We start from the raw sequence: 18253 nt of genomic DNA on the forward strand, positions 1-18253 counted from the left end.
AGCATATAATATATTAACGGTGAATCAACACATAATTTATTAACTACAAACATATAATATATTAACAGTGAATCAACACATAATAATATGTTAGCGGTAGACCCATAATTTAAATGTCATTTTGGACTTAGGGTTCACAGTTCAAGGTAGATCTTGATTCATGGTATAATTTCCCACATAGAAAAACGTGTGTATTGTCTCCTTCTATTTGTTTTTGTTTTTGTTTTTTGAAACTAGACAGAACTATATTCATTTAAATCTGAACTAAGAACATTACAAAGGATATGGGGAGGGTTTGAAAACCACACCAAGCAATCAGGCCCAAAAAAAGATTGCCTATCTAACAAGTGGGCTACTTTGTTTCACTGAAACACATGAGAATAAGAACTCATAAATTTTTTAACATCCATAAAGATATGATGAAATGAAGAATCTCCGATCCTCTAACAGAATTGAAACCTTGCACTACCACTTGGAGAGAGTCAATTTCGATTTGAATCTTGTCGAAGTTGAAATTCTTCAACCAGCTAAGAGCTTCCCTAATTCCCAGCAAACCGTCATGATTTGAGAAAATCTCTCCTCATATAGGGTGGTAAAAATGTAATCGATCAATTCTTGGAGTGAGTCCATTCTGGAACATCATGTTCATGCCAAAACTATTCCAACAATCCTTGGTAAAGGAACAATCAACAAACAAATGATAAATGGATTCTGATTCATTATCGCACATAACACATTTTTCCTCACAATTGACCTCCTTTGTATGTAGAAGGTCCTTGGTTGGGAGACATCTTGAACACACTTGCCAAAAAAAAAAAAAAAAAAACTTAACCTTGGGGGGAACTTTGAACTGCCAAATTCTTGACCATATTTTAATATCATTCTCATGTTGTTCGTCCCTTATGACTCTGTAGCATCTCTTTACTGTTAAGTTGAGATAAAAGATTTTTAAGATTAGAAGCTTCAGTTAAGTTGGATTTGAAAAAAATGTAGCTATCGTCGGCAAAGAATAAAGAATAAGTGGGTAACCGAAGCGGCTCGTCTAGCAACAACGATACTAATGATTTTCCCAAACAGTTCAAAATCTCTAATCATGGTACTAAAGCCTTCAGCTATGATTATAAATAAATAGGGAAAAAGGGGGTCACCTTGACGGAGACCTCTTTCCGGATGGATTGGCCCAACTTCCTAGCTCACCATTATTCAACACGAAGTACTCCACTGTTGTAACACACTGGATGATCAGATTGACCCATCTCTCTCTAAAGCCAAGCTTCAGCATATATAATAGCACGTAAAAGGGGCCACTCAATCCTATCGTATGCTTTGTTCATGTCCAGCTTCAACGCTGCATAACCATCCCTTCCTTTCATTTTCTTCTTTAGGAAGTGCTGCATTTCAAATGCAACCATGATATTATCTGTTATCAAGTGGCCACGGACGAATGCACTTTGATTTTCTAAGATGATACCATCCAACAAAGGTTTGAGCCTTTTCTCCACAGCTTTCGCAATGATTTTATACACAATAGTACAACACAACTGGAAATTATGAAATTTTCGACCACCTGAAAGTGATCTTAAATCAAGTCGAAAGCCTTGTTCCGACCACTTTTGGTATCCGGAAAAACCTTTGTTGTTATTTCCGACCACTTTTTGCTTTCAACTGATTTAAGATCACTTTCAGGTGGTCGGAAATTTCATAATTTCCAGGAGTGAAAGTGCCCTTCTTTTCAGCTTCACAACAGTGGATATATTATTATCCCGCTTTTCAGAGGTCAACATATTATTATACCATTTCTCAATTGCCGGTATATTCTGTTTCTTAGTGGACCGCTAAGTTACCCTTCAGGGTGAGGCGTCTCAGTTAGCTCACTCGAAGGGAATGCGACAAAAGTCTCTCTCTCTTTTTTTTTTTTTTTTTTTTTTTTTTTTTTTTTTTTTTTTTTTTTTTTTCTTGCAAGCTACATGTGAGAGTTAAGTTGTCTTGACGAACATCATGTAGGGAAGGCTGTAGGGACCGAGCACCGAGCTTTCCGGAATAGATGAAGAGCTTTCATACCAGGAGTTGAGAGGGTAGATTTGGTGCAATTAAAAGTAGAAATGCAAAATTGAGAATGAGCAATAGTCGAGGGACCATATTGGGAAAAAACTCTAAAGAGAAATTATATGAAAATTTAAAAATATAAAAAGTATCATTGACAATCATAAAATAAATATATTTATCAACAAATATAATGTATTGGTCTTGTAATTCAGTTGGTTAGAGTGTTGGTCTTATGAGCTGAAAGTCGTGGGTCAAGCCCCATCATGACCAATTAAAAAAAAAACATAACATATTTTAATGTTGTTTGAAGGACAATATTAAGTTAGAATATTGGGCAAATTATTATTATGTGCACTCCAAAATACACAATTTACTACTGAATGTTTACAATTTTGTAAAAGGTAAATTATAAATTGTGAACATTTAGTATGTAAATAATGTATATATTTTGATCCGCATTCACCTTGCAAGGTAGACCCGGTCTATGGTATAACTATTTAGAATATTGATTTCCCTATATTATATGTTTGGCTTTGTTATTGGTTAAATGCACTCTCTTGTACACATACTCTTTTTTTTTTTTTTTTTTTTTTTTTTTTTTTTTTTGGGGGGGGGGGGGGGGGGTGATAAAATGAAGTAAATCATCTAACTATATTGAATTATAAAATTAAGCTCATGAAATTCAAAAATTTCAAATTAGACACTTTAATCCAAAAGAATCGTGTAATTAACATTTTTTTTTCCACTTGTCCTTCAATTAATGCCACATCATAGTATGATAGTGCTCATTTTGATTTGTTTAAAAAGTTTGTGCTAATCACCTTGTGATCTAGTGGCACAAAATGATGATTCTTTCAAATGGGAGGTCATGAGTTTAATCCTCTTTAGGGGCAGTATTGGCTCTTTGTACTTCAGTAGGTTGGGAAAGTAGATGTTTTAAATAAAATAAAAAAACTAGTAATTAAAATAGTGAAAATATATTGCATAACTAAATAGGCGATAGTAAACATTGATAACATTTATTAAAAGAGATTGATAACATTTATTAAAAGAGATGTATTTGAAATTGTTTGTAAAGAGAAATTATATGAAAATTTGAAAATATAAAAAGTATCATCACTACTACAGAAATCACCTACAATGTTGGTTTTTTACAAAATCAACGTAAAAATATTAAATAAATTTATAATTTTATTAAAAAGATTTTTAACGTCGTTTTTTCTTAAAAACCGACGTTGTAACGAAGTTGAGCCATGTCAAACTTTTTGAATTTGCCAATGCAGTTCCCTATGACTTTGGACGTCTTTTCATTTTGTAAATTTAGGGGGACGTTATATGCCTTCACCCAGAATTCTGACCGCTCTAGCTTAACATATGAAGGGGCTATGTTGTTCTCTAACCTAGAAATGACCAATAGACTTTGATCATATAACCCCGACCATCCTAAATAACTCTCTACATGTCCACTTCATGGAAGAAATGAAACAAGAAAAGGTTGGCTGCAACTTCCTTGACCATCATGCCCCTTCCCGGTCTCAAAATGTGGAAGCCATTGTATCTTTGAAGTATGTAAACTTAACTGGACGCTCTGTAAGAAGTTTGCCTACCAAGGTATATTGATTTTCTTGTAAGTTAGTCGTTTGTATGTCCTCTTCCAGGGAGAAAATCTTATCTTCTTCCTATTCTAGGGACAGTGTGGCATACTCAGTCTCAAGATCTTAGTGAGTTCTGTTGGAAATTTATATAGTAATCGAGATTAATATTTCGGATTGACTACCATGAAAGCTTAAATAATATTTGGAGTTGTGGAGTTATAAATATTATTTTAGTTTGGTAAAAAGTTAATTGGAAAATATGAATTTTGTAAAAGATTGGAACCAAAAAGTATTCAGTTTGGGGACCGAGAAGTTAACCTCTGAGAGGTTAATTTTGAATAGTTGTTTTTGACCATTCGAATGGAATTTACCCATCGAATGGAAGTGACTATTCGGCTATGTAAATGTACTTTGTCATTCGAATTAGTAAATTACCATTCGGATGGCTTATGTACATGCATCGACTCGGTTGGCTAATTTTATTCAAGGCTTTCGGATGAGTAAATTGAGAATCTAAAGTGGGATTGTTCGCATGCGTACGTGTAGTACTATATACAAATATATATTTATACACTTTTTTGCATGGTGACATGCATTGGAGTTATAAATATATATAATATATATATATTTTACTTAATTGATTCCTATGCAGTTTATAGCCTATGAAGGTACATTTTTATTACGAACGAAATCAACATATACAATTTACGTAATTGTAATTTCCTATGGCTTATATATAATTTAAGATAATATCTTCTGGAAGTTAAAGTTTTAAACTGATAAGCGGGTTAACCAAGTTAAAGTTTTAAACTGAAATATGGTTAATTAATCGAATTAGACACATAAAATGAGGCGGAGGGAGTAATGCCTTAATGACCTAAATCATTTCAAATAATGCAAAATTATAATTAAAATATTGAGGTGTGTTCTAAAAATCAAAAGAAGATTAATTAAACGAAAAAAAAAAAAAAAAACTTAACCTAGAATAATGAGAATCTATTGGGCTTAGGAAGCTTGGAGCAAAACATTATAAGAGGTGTTACTAGGAGTATCGAACCCACAACTTCCCACTTAAAAACACAAGCACTAAGGAGCAAGATCTTATGTACTAAAGGACAAGAAGTTCAACTTATGCATTTGAGTGCGCTGGAAGCAAAGTAGTGGGGGACACGTGTGTGGCCAAGAATGAAGGTTGTCCGATGCCGTCCATTTGTCAACCATCCATGAGTCCTTCAGCAATATAAATTGGGTGCCTACCCTCCCCATAAAAATCATCCCCTGGCTCACCAAACCTCTTCTGGTCCATTGGTCTGAGTCTTCTCCCTCCTACTAGAATACCAGGGTTCGATTCCTAGCGGTAACATTGTTATTTCTATGTCATTATTAGTGTTATAGCTTGTATTATTTATAATTCGGGTCGCCATGATGGCCGAGTCACAAAATAAGCCTTCTTGGGACCTATAAAAACGCCTTAGCTAGCAAGGCGAGGGTCGGTCTGATTCGCAAGGGTCAATTCTCCACCCGGGGAACGTGAGAGGTCCAACTGGCACTATAGTCGTAGAAGGAGGCACTACCATCGACAGAATAAACCAAGATTCCTAAGGGTCGGACCCAACGTTTAACCCTTTACCCATGAGATAGCCAACATCATTGACAACTAGGCTGCCCGGCAATAGTCGGAGGCGTAGCCCGGCTAGGCTCGATAGCCGGCCACTAACCAGAACACTCAAGCAAATCATCCCCTTACTCGAATCAGCACTCAACGAGTTGAGATGAGGGCACCACCAAGGAGAAGGTGCAGTGCAAGGGGCCCGAGGCTACAACTAGGGCCGAAATGAGGGAACACGTCATGGAGGGAGCTCGAACCTGTTCACGACGAGGCAATCGATGAGAATATTGATCATACCCCGATCGTTAAGGGCCCGCAGGACGAGTAGCGGCCCTGGACCAAATAGCAGCACCTTAGTGGGCTTGCTAGTAATCCGGGGAGGTAAGAAAAAATATTTCTACATCAAAAATATTAACGAATATTTTTGGTTGGGCTTGCAGGCTAAGCAAGTTACCGAAATAAAATAAAAATGGATGCGGTAATGTACCTGCATACAATATAAATGGTCCCGACGCGAGTTGGAAGCTTCGCGGTTTATATAGGAGATGCGACAGTAAATAATAGCATCCAAATGGGCTCGCAGGCTGCGGTAGGTAGCCCATGGAGGTAATAAAACAATTTCCAGCTTCATTTTGTAACAGTACCCCTAGGCTCGGAAAAACACGGAAAACAGCCTAGGGTAAATTGTGACTAGATTCGTAAGCAACCCGAGAAGGTAATTAAAAAAAAAAACACTTTTTATTATTTTCTTACTACTCTTCACCACTTTCATTTTCAGTGTTGGGCTCGCAACACAGGATAGGCGGCCAAAGAGAAAAAAAAAAGGTGGGTCCGTTCTCACATCTCGTACGGGGATCGCAAGGTAGGCGGACCGTACGCATCTTCACCCAGGCCAACAGGACGCGATCCTCAACCCGGTGTGTACATTTTCACATGGGCCTATAGGGCAAGGTACACAACCTAGTGTGCGCAAAAAAAAAGGGTGGGAATGCTCCCACATCTCGTACGGGGATTGCATGGTAGGCGGTACACATCTTCACCTGAGCCAACAGGACGCGATCCTCAACCCGGTGTGCAGATGTTCAACTGGGCCTGCAAGGGCAAGGTACGCAGCCCAGCGTGCAAAAAAAAAAAAAAAAAAAAAAAAAAAAAAAAAAAAAAAACAAACACAAACATGGTCAATGCACTATCCCGCTTCTCAGTGGTCGACTTATTTTCTATCACGCTTCTTAGCGGTCGACATATATCTATCTCGCTTCTTAGTGGTCGACATGTTTTTATCACGCTTCTCAGCGGTCGACATATTATCTATCCCGCTTCTTAGCGATCGACTGACTTATTATTATCCCACTTTTCAGTGGTCAACGGTATTTCTATCTCGCTTCTCAACAGTCAACATGAATATATTTCATTTTTTAGCGGTCGACATGTATCTATCCTGCTTCTCAGCGGTCAACATGTTTCTATCCTACTTCTCGGCGATCGACTTATTATTATCTCGTTTCTCAACGGTCGACATAGTTCTATCCAGCTTCACAACAGTCGATATATTATTATCCCGCTTTTCAGAGGACAACATATTATTATACCATTTCTCAATTGTCGGTATATTCTGCTTTTTAGTGGACCGCTAAGATACCCTTCCGGGTGAGGCGTCTCAGTTAGCTCACGCGAAGGGAATGCGGCAAAAGTCTCTCTCTCTCTCTTTTTTTTTTTTTTTTTTTTTTTTTTCTTGCAAGGTATGTGTGAGAGTTAAGTTGTCTTGATGAACATCATGCAGGGAAGGATATAGGGACCGAGCTCTCCGGAATAGATGAAGAGCTTTCATACCAGGAGTTGAGAGGGTAGAGTTGGTGCAATTAAAAGTCAAAATGCAAAATTGAGAATGAGCAATAGTCGATGGACCATTTTGGGAAAAAAATTCTAAAGACAAATTATATGAAAATTTGAAAATATATTTATCAACAAATATAATGTATAGGTCTTGTAACTCAGTTGGTTAGAGTGTTGGTCTTATGAGCCGAAAGTCGTGGGTTCAAGTCCCACCAAGATTGGGCAAATTATTATTTGGACTCCAAAATACACAATTTACTGGAGTATAACTATTTAGAATATTGATTTCCCTATATTATATGTTTGGCTTTGTTATTGGTTAAATGTATTAACACATGTACATTGTATATATTTACTCTCTTGTACACTTATACTTTTTTGTTTTTTGTTTTTTTTTTTTTTTTGGGGGGGGGGGGGGGGCGGGGGGGGGGGGGGAGGAATAAAGTGAAGTAAATCATCTAACTATATTGAATTATAGGGGGGGGGGGGGGGGAGGAATAAAGTGAAGTAAATCATCTAACTATATTGAATTATAAAATTAAGCTCATGAAATTCAAAAATCTCAAATTAGACACTTTAATCCAAAAGAATCGTGTAATTAACATTTTTTTTATATATATTTTACCACTTATCCTTCAATTAATGCCACATCATAGTATGATAGTGCTCATTTTGATTTGTTTAAAAAGTTTGTGTCAATGACTTTGTGATCTAGTGGTACAAAATGATTCTTTCAAATGCGAGGTCATGAGTTTAATCCCCTTTGGGGGCAATATTGACTCTTTGTACTTGAGTATGTTGAGAAAGTAGATGTTTTAAATAAAAAAAAAGTATCATCACTACTGCAGAAAGTATATATATTGCATAATTAAATAAGATGTTTTAAATAAAAAAAAAAAGTATCATCACTACTGCAGAAAGTATATATATTGCATAACTAAATAAGCGATAATTTGATAAACATTGATAACATTTATTAAAAGAGATGTATCACCTACAAGGTCGGTTTTTTTTTTTTTTTTTTTTTTTTTTTTTTTACAAAATAGACGTAAAAATATTAAATAAATTTATAATTTTATTAAAAAGGTTTTTAACGTCGTTTTTCTTAAAAACCGACGTTATAACTCATTTTAAATAATAAAAAAATTAACAAAATATACGACATCGGTTTGTTTTATAACTAACGTCGTATAGTATATCTAGGTTTTTTTTTTTTTTTTTTTTTTTTTTTTTTTTTTTTTTTTTATAAATTAATGTTGAGACGTCAGTTCGTTAAAGAACTAACGTCGTAACCTTTTTATTTTTTTTTAAAAAGAAATATTAATATCTATACAACGTCTGTTTTAGTATAACCGATGTCGTATAGTATACGCATTTATTTATTTTTTTCAAAATCCAGGTTACCATGTCGGTCCGTCCACGAACTGACGTCGTAAAATTTTTGTTAAAAAGAAAAAGAAATTAGTAGATATACGACGTCAGTTTTTGTATATCTGACGTCGTATATTAAACGTATACATTTTTTTTAATTCAGGCTACAACGTCTATTCGTTATCGAATCGACGTCGTACTTATTTTTTTTTTTTATTTATTTTTTTTTTAGAAAAAAAGATTAATACTATACGAAGACATCGTATAGCTATCTTTAAAAAAAATGTCCATTCTGTCAAACCTAGCACGCATTCCCCCTCCTTCACTTAAAAAAAAAAAACAAAAACAAACGAGTAATGAAAATAGTAAAAATATATTGCATAACTAAATAGGCGATAATTTGATAAACATTGATTACATTTTTTGAAAGAGATGTATTTGAAATTCTTTGTAAAGAGAAATTATATAAAAATTTGAAAATATAAAAAGTATCATCACTACTATAGAAATCACCTACAATGTCGGTTTTTTACAAAATCGACGTAAAACTATTAAATAAATTTATAATTTATAATTTTATTAAAAAGGATTTTAACGTTAGTTTTTCTTAAAAACTAACGTTATAACTCATTTTAAATTAAAAAACAATTAACAAAATATGCGACGTTTTTGTTTTATAACCGACGTCGTATAGTATATCTAATTTTCTTTTTATTTTTAAATTAACGTTACGACGTCGGTTCGTTAAAGAACTGACGTCATAACCTTTTTTTTGAAAAATTAATATCTATACGACGTCGTTTTTATTATAACCAACGTTTTATAGTATACATATTTATTTTTTTTTAAAAAAAATTCAGGTTACAATGTCGGTTCAACCACGTACCGACGTCGTAGCATTTTTGTTTAAAAAAATAATTAGTAGATATACGACGTTAGTTTTCGTATAACCGACATTGTATATGAAATGTATAATTTTTTCTAATTCAAGCTACGACGTCCGTTCATCATCGAACCGACGTCGTACATGTTTTTTTTTATATAAAAAAATTAATACTATACGACGTCGGTTCAGTGAAGTACCTATGTTGTATAGCTATCTTTAAAAAAATGTCCGTTCTATAAAACCTAGCATGCATTCCCCCTCCTTCTTCACCTGAAATAGAAAAAAATATTAAAAAAAAAAAGCATCCACTGCCACTCCTTCTTCGTCTTCCCAACCTCCACTCCTTCTTTTTCTTTTCCACGCCACCACCGTCGCCGCCGCTCTCCCACATGGCCACCACATTGTAAGATTTATACATTTTTAAAATACTGTTTTAATTTTTGAATTTTTATGAGTTAAAATCATTTTTTAATATATTTTAAATTATTTATCAACAAATATAATTTAAAGGTCCTGTAACTCAGTTGGTTAGAGTGTTGGTCTTATGAGCCGAAAGTCGTGGGTTCAAGCCCCACCAAGACCAATTTAAAAGAAAAATATAATTTGGAATTTATTATATTTTTATTTTAATGTTGTTTAAAGGACAATATTAAGTTAGAATATTTTTTTGGTGGAATTTGACCGTAATAAACGGGAAAGAACAAAGAAAAAACAAAGAAAAACTCTAATCGAGCTGGCCCCGGAAGCGTCAGCTGCGAGAACATAGAATATCGATTCCCCTATATTATACGCTTGGCTATGTTATTGGTTAAGTGTATTAACATGTACGTTGTGTATTTACTCTCTTGTAAAGTTACACCTTTTTTTTTTTTAATTTTTTTGTAGTGGTCGGGGATAAAGTCAAGTAAATCATCTAACTATATTGAATTGTAAAATTAAGCTCATAAAATTCAAAAATCTCAAATTAGACACTTTAACTCAAAGACTATTTGCCTTTTCATTCCTTTCCAGGGACGGAGCAAGAAATTCGACTGAGGGGGGGCGAAGAAGTTGGACAGAATCAGAAATTTTTTCCAGTAAAAGCGAAACATTAAATACACAAGAGATGATTTTTAAAAAATAAATAAATTACCTAAGAATTTTTTTTTATAACCATTACCTAAGAAATATAGTTGTAAATATTATTGGATATGTGCGAAAAATAAAACACATCGAAACTTTATAAAAATGTTCAAAAATATGGAAAATTATGTTAATGTAAAGATTTGAACCCAAGACCTTTCCCATTACCAACTACATGCCTTACCAACTAATCTAACTCCTCACTTTTTAACATTTACTAGTTTTTTTTTATATACTAATACTAAAACCTATACTATATATACATATATACATACAAAAATTATATATGGGGTGGGGGTGGGGTGAGGGGGGGCAGGTGCCCCCCTGCCCCCCCTTTGGCTCCGTCCCTGTTCCTTTCCTAGATAAGCTATTCTCTCTAGGCGGACCTACCTTTATCAATGAAGAGGCCCAAATCGTGTAATTAACACTTATTTTTTTACCACTTATCCTTCAATTAATGACACATCATAGTATGATATATAGTGCTTATTGTTAGGACTCTTGTGTTTGTAGTTGGTTAGGTCTCTTTACTTATCTTCTTATATTGTTATTGTACAGACTATTATTGAGTTACGTTGAATATACAATCCTCATCTGGTATCAGTATCCAGGGTTTTTTCTTTTCATGGCAACCTTGGGAGATAACAATGGCGGTTCTGTTCGCGATTCATCTGAATGGACTATGTCCGAGGTTGCCCCCACCCCCGTATATCCAAATACTAGCCTATCCTCCGCCCATCACTTCGTATCTATTAAGCTCACCATCCATAACTACTTGTTTTGGCGTACTCAGATGCTGCCATTCTTGGAAGGCCAAGGATTGCTTGGTTTTGTTGATGGCACACTGCCATGTCCGAAGGTTGCTGCGCCAGTACTGCCGCCGACCGTGCCGGTGGAGTTGACGGCGGACAGTGGCGTCTCACCACCCGATCAGGCTTCGCTGGTGCATCAATGGCGTCAGCAGGATAAGGCCATTCTTTCGTTGCTGATTTCGTCCCTGTCCGATGAGGTGCTGCCTATGGCGATCGGACGCTCGACGTTGCGGCTACTGTGGACGGCGATCGAGCAGGAGCTCGGCTTGCCGACGCGTTCCCGGGCGTTGAGGCTTCTCGGTGAGCTGCAGGGGCTGTCCCAGGGGGCGTCGTCCGTCTCTGATTATTTGAGCAGGGCGAGAGTTCTAGTTGAAGATTTGGAGCTGGCCGGTCGGGTGATTTCGCTTGATGATCAGAATCTCTATGTTTTCCGCGGCTTACGACCGGAGCTACGTCCTCTTGTTGCTCCGTTGACGCGTGGATCTCCGGTAACCTTGTCTGAGCTTTCTGATTATCTAACCTCGCAGGAATATATTTGTGCGCCGGGTGGTGGTGATGCTGCTGCCCCGGTTGCTATGGTAGCATCGCGTGGCCGTGGTGGAGGTCACGGTTACGGCCGCTCATTTCGTGGAGGCTCGGGCAGTGGCGGTTCGGGCAATGGTGGCTCGGGCAGTGGTGGCTCGGGCGGTGGTGGCCGTGGCCGAGGGGGCCGGGGTCGTGGCCGCGGGCGGTCGGACATCCAGTGTCAGATTTGTGATAAGTTTGGGCACTCGGCACGGGCCTATTTTCGTAGGTATTCGGAGACTACGGATCCTCAGGCTCATATGATTTTTTTGGTGCTGAGAATGGTGGTGTTGAGTCTCATCAGTGGTTTCCTGTTACTCTCGACTCCTCTGTGTTGACCACTTCGGCTCTGATGGTCCAGACACTTTACGTGTTGGTAATAGTGCAGGTATGCCTATTTTTAGTGTTGGGTCTGCTTCGATAGCTTCTCCTTCTAGGTCGTTTAGTTTAAATGATGTTCTACACGTTCCTGGTTTGTCGTCTTCGTTGCTTTCTGTTCAACGGTTTGCTAAATATAACCGTGTCTTTTTTGAATTTCATCCTGACTGTTTTCTTGTGAAGGATCTCTTGACCAAGAAAGTGGTTTTTAAGGGGGGTACTTCCGGTGGCTTATATTCGTGGCCCACGTCTTCGAGTCCGTCTGCTTATGTTGCTGCGCGTGTGTCGTCTTCTACTTGGCACAAGCGGCTTGGTCATCCACACACGCGGGTGTTGCATCAAATTTTGCAGTTATCCGGTGTTAGTTCGTTTAATTCTAGTGATTTGTCGCATTTGTGTTCTTCGTGTCAGTTAGGGAAGTCTTCCCGTTTTTCTTTACCTCGTGTTGAGACAAAAAGTACTCGTGTGTTAGAACTTATATATACTGATATTTGGGGCCCCGCGACTGTGTACTCTGTGAATGGTTTTCGCTATTTTGTTCTATTCGTGGATGATTTTACGCGTTATGTGTGGTTTTATCCTATGCGTGCGAAAACAGATATTTATTCTATCTTTGAACGGTTTCGGTCACTAGTTGAGCGTTCGTTTTCCCATAAAATTGTGTCTATTCAGTCTGATCTAGGGGGAGAGTACAAAAAGCTCCACTCTACTTTTGAGTTTGCTTGGTATTCGTCACAGGCAGTCCTGTGCGTATACACATGAACAGAATGGTCGGGTAGAACGCCGTCATCGGCATATAGTTGAAACTGGGTTGGCTTTTATGGCTCAGGCGTCTATTCCCTCTCGTTTTTGGGATTATGCATTTGAGACTGCGGTCTACTTGATTAACAAGATGCCCACTCGTGTGTTGAACGATGAGTCTCCTCATTTTCGTCTGCATCTTTCACTTCCCTCTTATTCCTTCTTGCGTGTGTTTGGCTGTCTGTGCTTTCCTTTGTTACGTCCATATAATCGTAATAAATTGGAATATCGTTCGTCTCCCTGTGTTTTCTTAGGGTATCCTGATTCTTTCCGAGGCTATCGTTGTCTGAATCCTAACACTAATAAGGTCTTTATCTGTCGCCATGTGCGATTTGATGAGTCCGTCTTTCCTTTTGCTGGCTCTCTTTCCTTGCAGGTGGTTTCTCGGCCCCCGGTTGCTCCTTGGGGTGTTGCTCCAGTTGTTTCTGTTTCCGTGCCTCCTCCTTCTACTGAGGTGGTGGGTGGTGTTTTTGAGAAACAGGTTGCGGATTTAGAACCGGTGCCGGTTGATTCTGTGTCTAGTGAGCGGACGATTTCTGATCATGGTCGGCCGGCTCGTGGTCGTCCTCGCCGTGGGGCTAAGGTGGTTGGTCCTCGCTCTCATGTTATGGCCACGCGGAGCAGGGGTCCTCAGGGGCACGTGGCTTTGGTGTCTACTGTTGATCCTCCTGAGCCCACATGTTACTCACAGGCAGTCAAGCATCCAGAGTGGCGTGAAGCCATGGATGCTGAGTTTAATGCTCTGCTTCAGAATCAGACCTGGCGACTTGTTCCCTACACTCCGGGGATGAATTTTGTGGGGTGTAAGTGGTTGTTTTGTGTCAAGAGGAATGCTGACGGGTATATTGAGCGGCACAAGGCCCGGTTGGTTGCGAAGGGCTTTAATCAGATTGCGGGCAAGGATTTCTTTGAGACATTCAGTCCGGTTGTTAAGCCCACCACGGTTCGTCTTCTTCTTTCTTTGGCCTATTCTCGTGATTGGTGTATTCGACAGCTGGATGTGCATAACGCCTTCCTTAATGGGCGTTTGGCTGAGACGGTGTATATGCGTCAGCCTCCAGGATACGAGGACAAGTCAGTACCTGATCATGTTTGTTTTCTACAGCGCTCTCTGTATGGGCTTAAGCAGGCCCCGCGTGCATGGTTTACCCGGTTACATAATTTTCTTCTTTCAGTTGGCTTTGTCCCGTCGAAGACTGATGTTTCTTTATTCATTTATTCTGATCATGGTGTGCAGCTTTTTTTTCTAGTTTATGTCGATGACATTCTTGTCATGGGCTCGGATTCACACCGTGTTACTGGGCTGGTGGATCTGCTTGCTCAGGAGTTTAAAATTTGGGATATGGGGTCTCCGTCTTTCTTTCTGGGTATTGAGACTGTTTCTCTTTCTGATGGTATTCTTCTGTCTCAGCGCCGTTATGTTCAGGACATTCTCAAGCGTGCAGGGATGGTTGACTGTAAACCGGTTTCTACTCCGGTCTCAGTTGCTCGTTCTGAGGACGGTGATGCTGCTCCTTTTGCTAATCCTACGCACTACCGTGAGCTAGCGGGTGCCTTGCAGTACTTAACGGTGACTCGCCTGATTTGTATTTTGCGGTGAACAGGCTTTGCCAGCGCATGCAGGCTCCTACTACTGCTGATTGGTCTATGATGAAGCGTGTGTTGCGGTATGTGAAAGGCACTCTTGGTATGGGGCTGTGTGTTCGGAAGTCTTTGTCCACCTCACTGCATGCGTTTTCTGATTCGGATTGGGCTGGTAGTCCGGATGATAGGAAGTCCACCAGTGGTTTTGCTGTGTATTTGGGTTCCAATCTGTTTTCATGGTCATGTCGGAAGCAGCGCACGGTGGCGCGCTCCTCTACTGAGGCTAAGTACAAGGCCTTAGCTGATGTGGCAGCTGAGGTAACATGGCTCGTTTCTTTGCTTCGGGAGATTGGTTTTTCTCCAGCTTCTGTGCCTAGTCTATGGTGTGACAACTTGGGTGCTACGTATCTATGTGCCAATCCGGTTTTCCATGCTCGGACTAAGCACGTGGAAATTGACTACCACTTCGTCAGAGACAAGGTCGCCAAAAAGGAAATTCAGGTCCACTTTATTTCCACGAAGGATCATATTGCTGACATCTTTACCAAGCCGCTTGCGTCTACTCGGTTCTCCTATCTTCGTGACAAGCTCAACATTTCGAATGCTCCACCTTGAGCTTGAGGGGGAGTGTTAGGACTCTTGTGTTTGTAGTTGGTTAGGTCTCTTTACTTATCTTCTTATTTTGTTATTGTACAGACTATTATTGAGTTACGTTGAATATACAATCCTCATCCTTATGTTGCTTTGTTTAAAAAGTTTGTTTAACGTTTTCTTCTTCAATTTTATTTATTTTATTAGAAAAAGAATTAAACATTTGGATAGGTAACCAACCACTACTACCGTTATCGTCACATCCAACCGACCACCAAGGGCAGATCTACATTTGGGCAGTGGGGAATTGAAGCTGCCTCCATGAGAACACTTGTTTAGGTGAGAACATGAGAACAAATTGTCTGCATCCATCTAATATTATTTAATGGTCTAGATCAATCACATTTGCACACACTTAATTGCGTTTATACACATTTAATCCGCGTTTGCACACACTTAATCTAGACCATTAAAATTAATTAGATGGATGCACACGATTTGTTCTCACGTTCTCACCTAATAAGCAAGAGTTCTCATATGATCCTAAATCTCTCTCTCTCTCTCTCTCTCTATATATATATATATATATATATATATATATATTGTATGTATAGGTTCCTTATATATATACATAGTAAATATTTATGTATAGTAAATATATATGAAGTTAAACAAGGGTTGAGCTAGCTTAGATGGCGAGGTGTATCTCAAATGTTAAAAGTTCGAATCTCAAAGTACAAAATCAATTTTTTATATCTATGACTCGGCCTCTTGGTGTATCATTTTTTTCTTTCAAAATATGTCATTAGTTTTAATCTTTTACCCCTACTGGAGAAGATTTCAAGATCCGCCCAAGCAGACCACCACCGTTATTTTCAACTAGTTGTTGCCGCCTCACACTCTTCACTTTCTTCCGAGAAGAAGGCATCACCAATTTATTCTTGGAAGAATGAAACATTGTGTTGATAGCTGAAGGACTGTGAGGCGGTACCCCAGTTGACGGTGACGGCAAGGCGGCAGACGATTGGCAATGTATAGCTAAGAAAAACTCTTCTTACCCCTCTTAATTTTTCCCTTCTAAATTTCCTCCATGACATGTCTTGTAATTATTGCGTGTCATGAATTGATTGTCTCCACTAACTTTTAAGAAACCAGTAAAATAATCAATCAAATAATGTCATGTTAGGAGGGAAAATAATGAGAATTTTTTTTTTAAGGGGTGAGTAGTATTACTCATATAGTTAATTGGCTAGATCTAGTAGAAGTTTTTTTTTTTTTTTTTTTTTTTTTTTTTTTTTTTTTTTTGAATAATTATTATTTTGTTACATTAATTTTGGCCAGTTAGTACAATAATTAATTCTTTAATTATAATAATATTATACCTTAGTTAATATATATACTCTGAAAACTGTTTAGATTGAAATGAGTATTCAGTTGTACTACTAAGAACCATCTCCAGGAATAAGAGAAAACTTTACAGAATAAGATAACAACAGAGTTTCTCCATTAAGTTGTTACAAAGCAGAGATGACACCACTGCATTCATATTACAATCAACTTGTCTTATTACAAAGTAAATTATGGAGACTGACCAAACCACATAATTAATCCTTAATCTTTCACTGCACAAACTACGTACACACAAAGTCTTTGAAATAATCTTAAGATTATTTTTCAACGCAAATTATGTTGGAAAAATTAGCTTAAAATGGTATAAAATGGCATATTAAGTGGCTATTTTGTGGTACAATTATCAGTGGGGTCCACTTCCGATTTGGGTCGGGTCAAAGTGGATTCGGGTTCTTCGTAGTGAGACGAAGAGATTGATATATTGTACGCTCAAAACGGATAATGGGTGAATGAGATATTGATTCTCAAAGTAGACCCATTTAAGTTGGGAAATGAAGGGAAAATGTAGGACTTTGTCCCACATTGGTTTGGAAACAAGATTTGCCCCCCTTATATACATGAGCTCTTTTCAAGCTTGTAGAATTGTATAGCATAGAGGCTCTCTCGCGCGGGGGGGGGGGTGCAAATCAAAATCCAACTAGAGGACATCAAAAATGCTTGAAATCAAGCCCGTGCGCCGGCACCTGCGGGCACGAATGTCGTCCGGAAATGGGCTGGCCTTACGGGCTAATTTATGCCTAACTGCTTGAAATCAAGCCCGTGCGCCGGCACCTGCGGGCACGAATGTCGTCCGGAAATGAGGCTTGAAATCAAGCCCGTGCGCCGGCACCTGCGGGCACGAATGTCGTCCGGAAATGAGGCTTGAAATCAAGCCCGTGCGCCGGCACCTGCGGGCACGAATGTCGTCCGGAAATGGGCTGGCCTTACGGGCTAAGTTATGCCTAACTTCGGTATCATTTTCCAACTGGTACCTACTCTCGTGCTACAGAGGAGCAAGAGAGGTTGTGGTGCACCGAGAGCACAACTCTCGTGCATTCTGTGACCACGAGAGTGGTGCACTCTCGGGTTGCACCACAGTGAGCACGAGAGATGTACTCTCGTGTTGCTGGTCCGTGTGCTCTCGTGTGAACCTGCACCCCAACGGTCTGAAACCCGAAAGTTCAGCCTGTTGTACAGATTAAACTCATCTGTTACGGAATTAATACTATTTTAATTCCAATTTTAAATCTGAGTTTAATCCTACTTAGTGGGTGACTGTTACAGGTGTTATATAATTGGTTTAATACCAATTAAAAGCCATGTTGAATGATATCCCTTCCAACAGCCCTATATAAAGAGAGGTAGAGCAGTAGCATTTTACACACAGTGAGAAACAAAGGAATTCCAGTAACTTTTCATCTCAAAACTTCTGATTCTACTCTCTTCTTTAGCCAATCTGTGTTCCAGCTTTGCTTTGTTTGCCGGGTTCCTTGTTTAGGTGCTTAAACAAGGAATCGTAGCACGTTTTATCCTGGTAAACCTAGGCTACAACGCTCCTAGCACTTGTGGGAGGTAGCAAATAAGGTTTTAAGGAAAAGAACCTTGTGTTCGAACTCGTGCTAAACCTTTACCCAAACACTCAACTTTTTCCTTCCCAATTCTTTATGTTTTC

The 18253-nt window shown here is 38.5% G+C and overlaps 2 non-coding genes across 2 annotated transcripts; both read left to right on the forward strand.

Annotated features, from left to right (window-relative positions):
* Positions 1-7230: 7230 nt before the first annotated feature.
* Positions 7231-7304, forward strand: TRNAI-UAU. Its single transcript has one exon. It is a non-coding gene; the product is annotated as a tRNA-Ile (tRNA).
* A 2545-nt stretch (positions 7305-9849) lies between these two features.
* On the forward strand, positions 9850-9923 carry TRNAI-UAU. Its single transcript has one exon. It is a non-coding gene; the product is annotated as a tRNA-Ile (tRNA).
* The last annotated feature ends 8330 nt before the right edge of the window (positions 9924-18253 follow it).

Source organism: Ipomoea nil, unplaced genomic scaffold, assembly GCF_001879475.1.
Source record: "Ipomoea nil cultivar Tokyo-kokei standard unplaced genomic scaffold, Asagao_1.1 scaffold0465, whole genome shotgun sequence".
Taxonomy (NCBI): Eukaryota; Viridiplantae; Streptophyta; class Magnoliopsida; order Solanales; family Convolvulaceae; genus Ipomoea; species Ipomoea nil.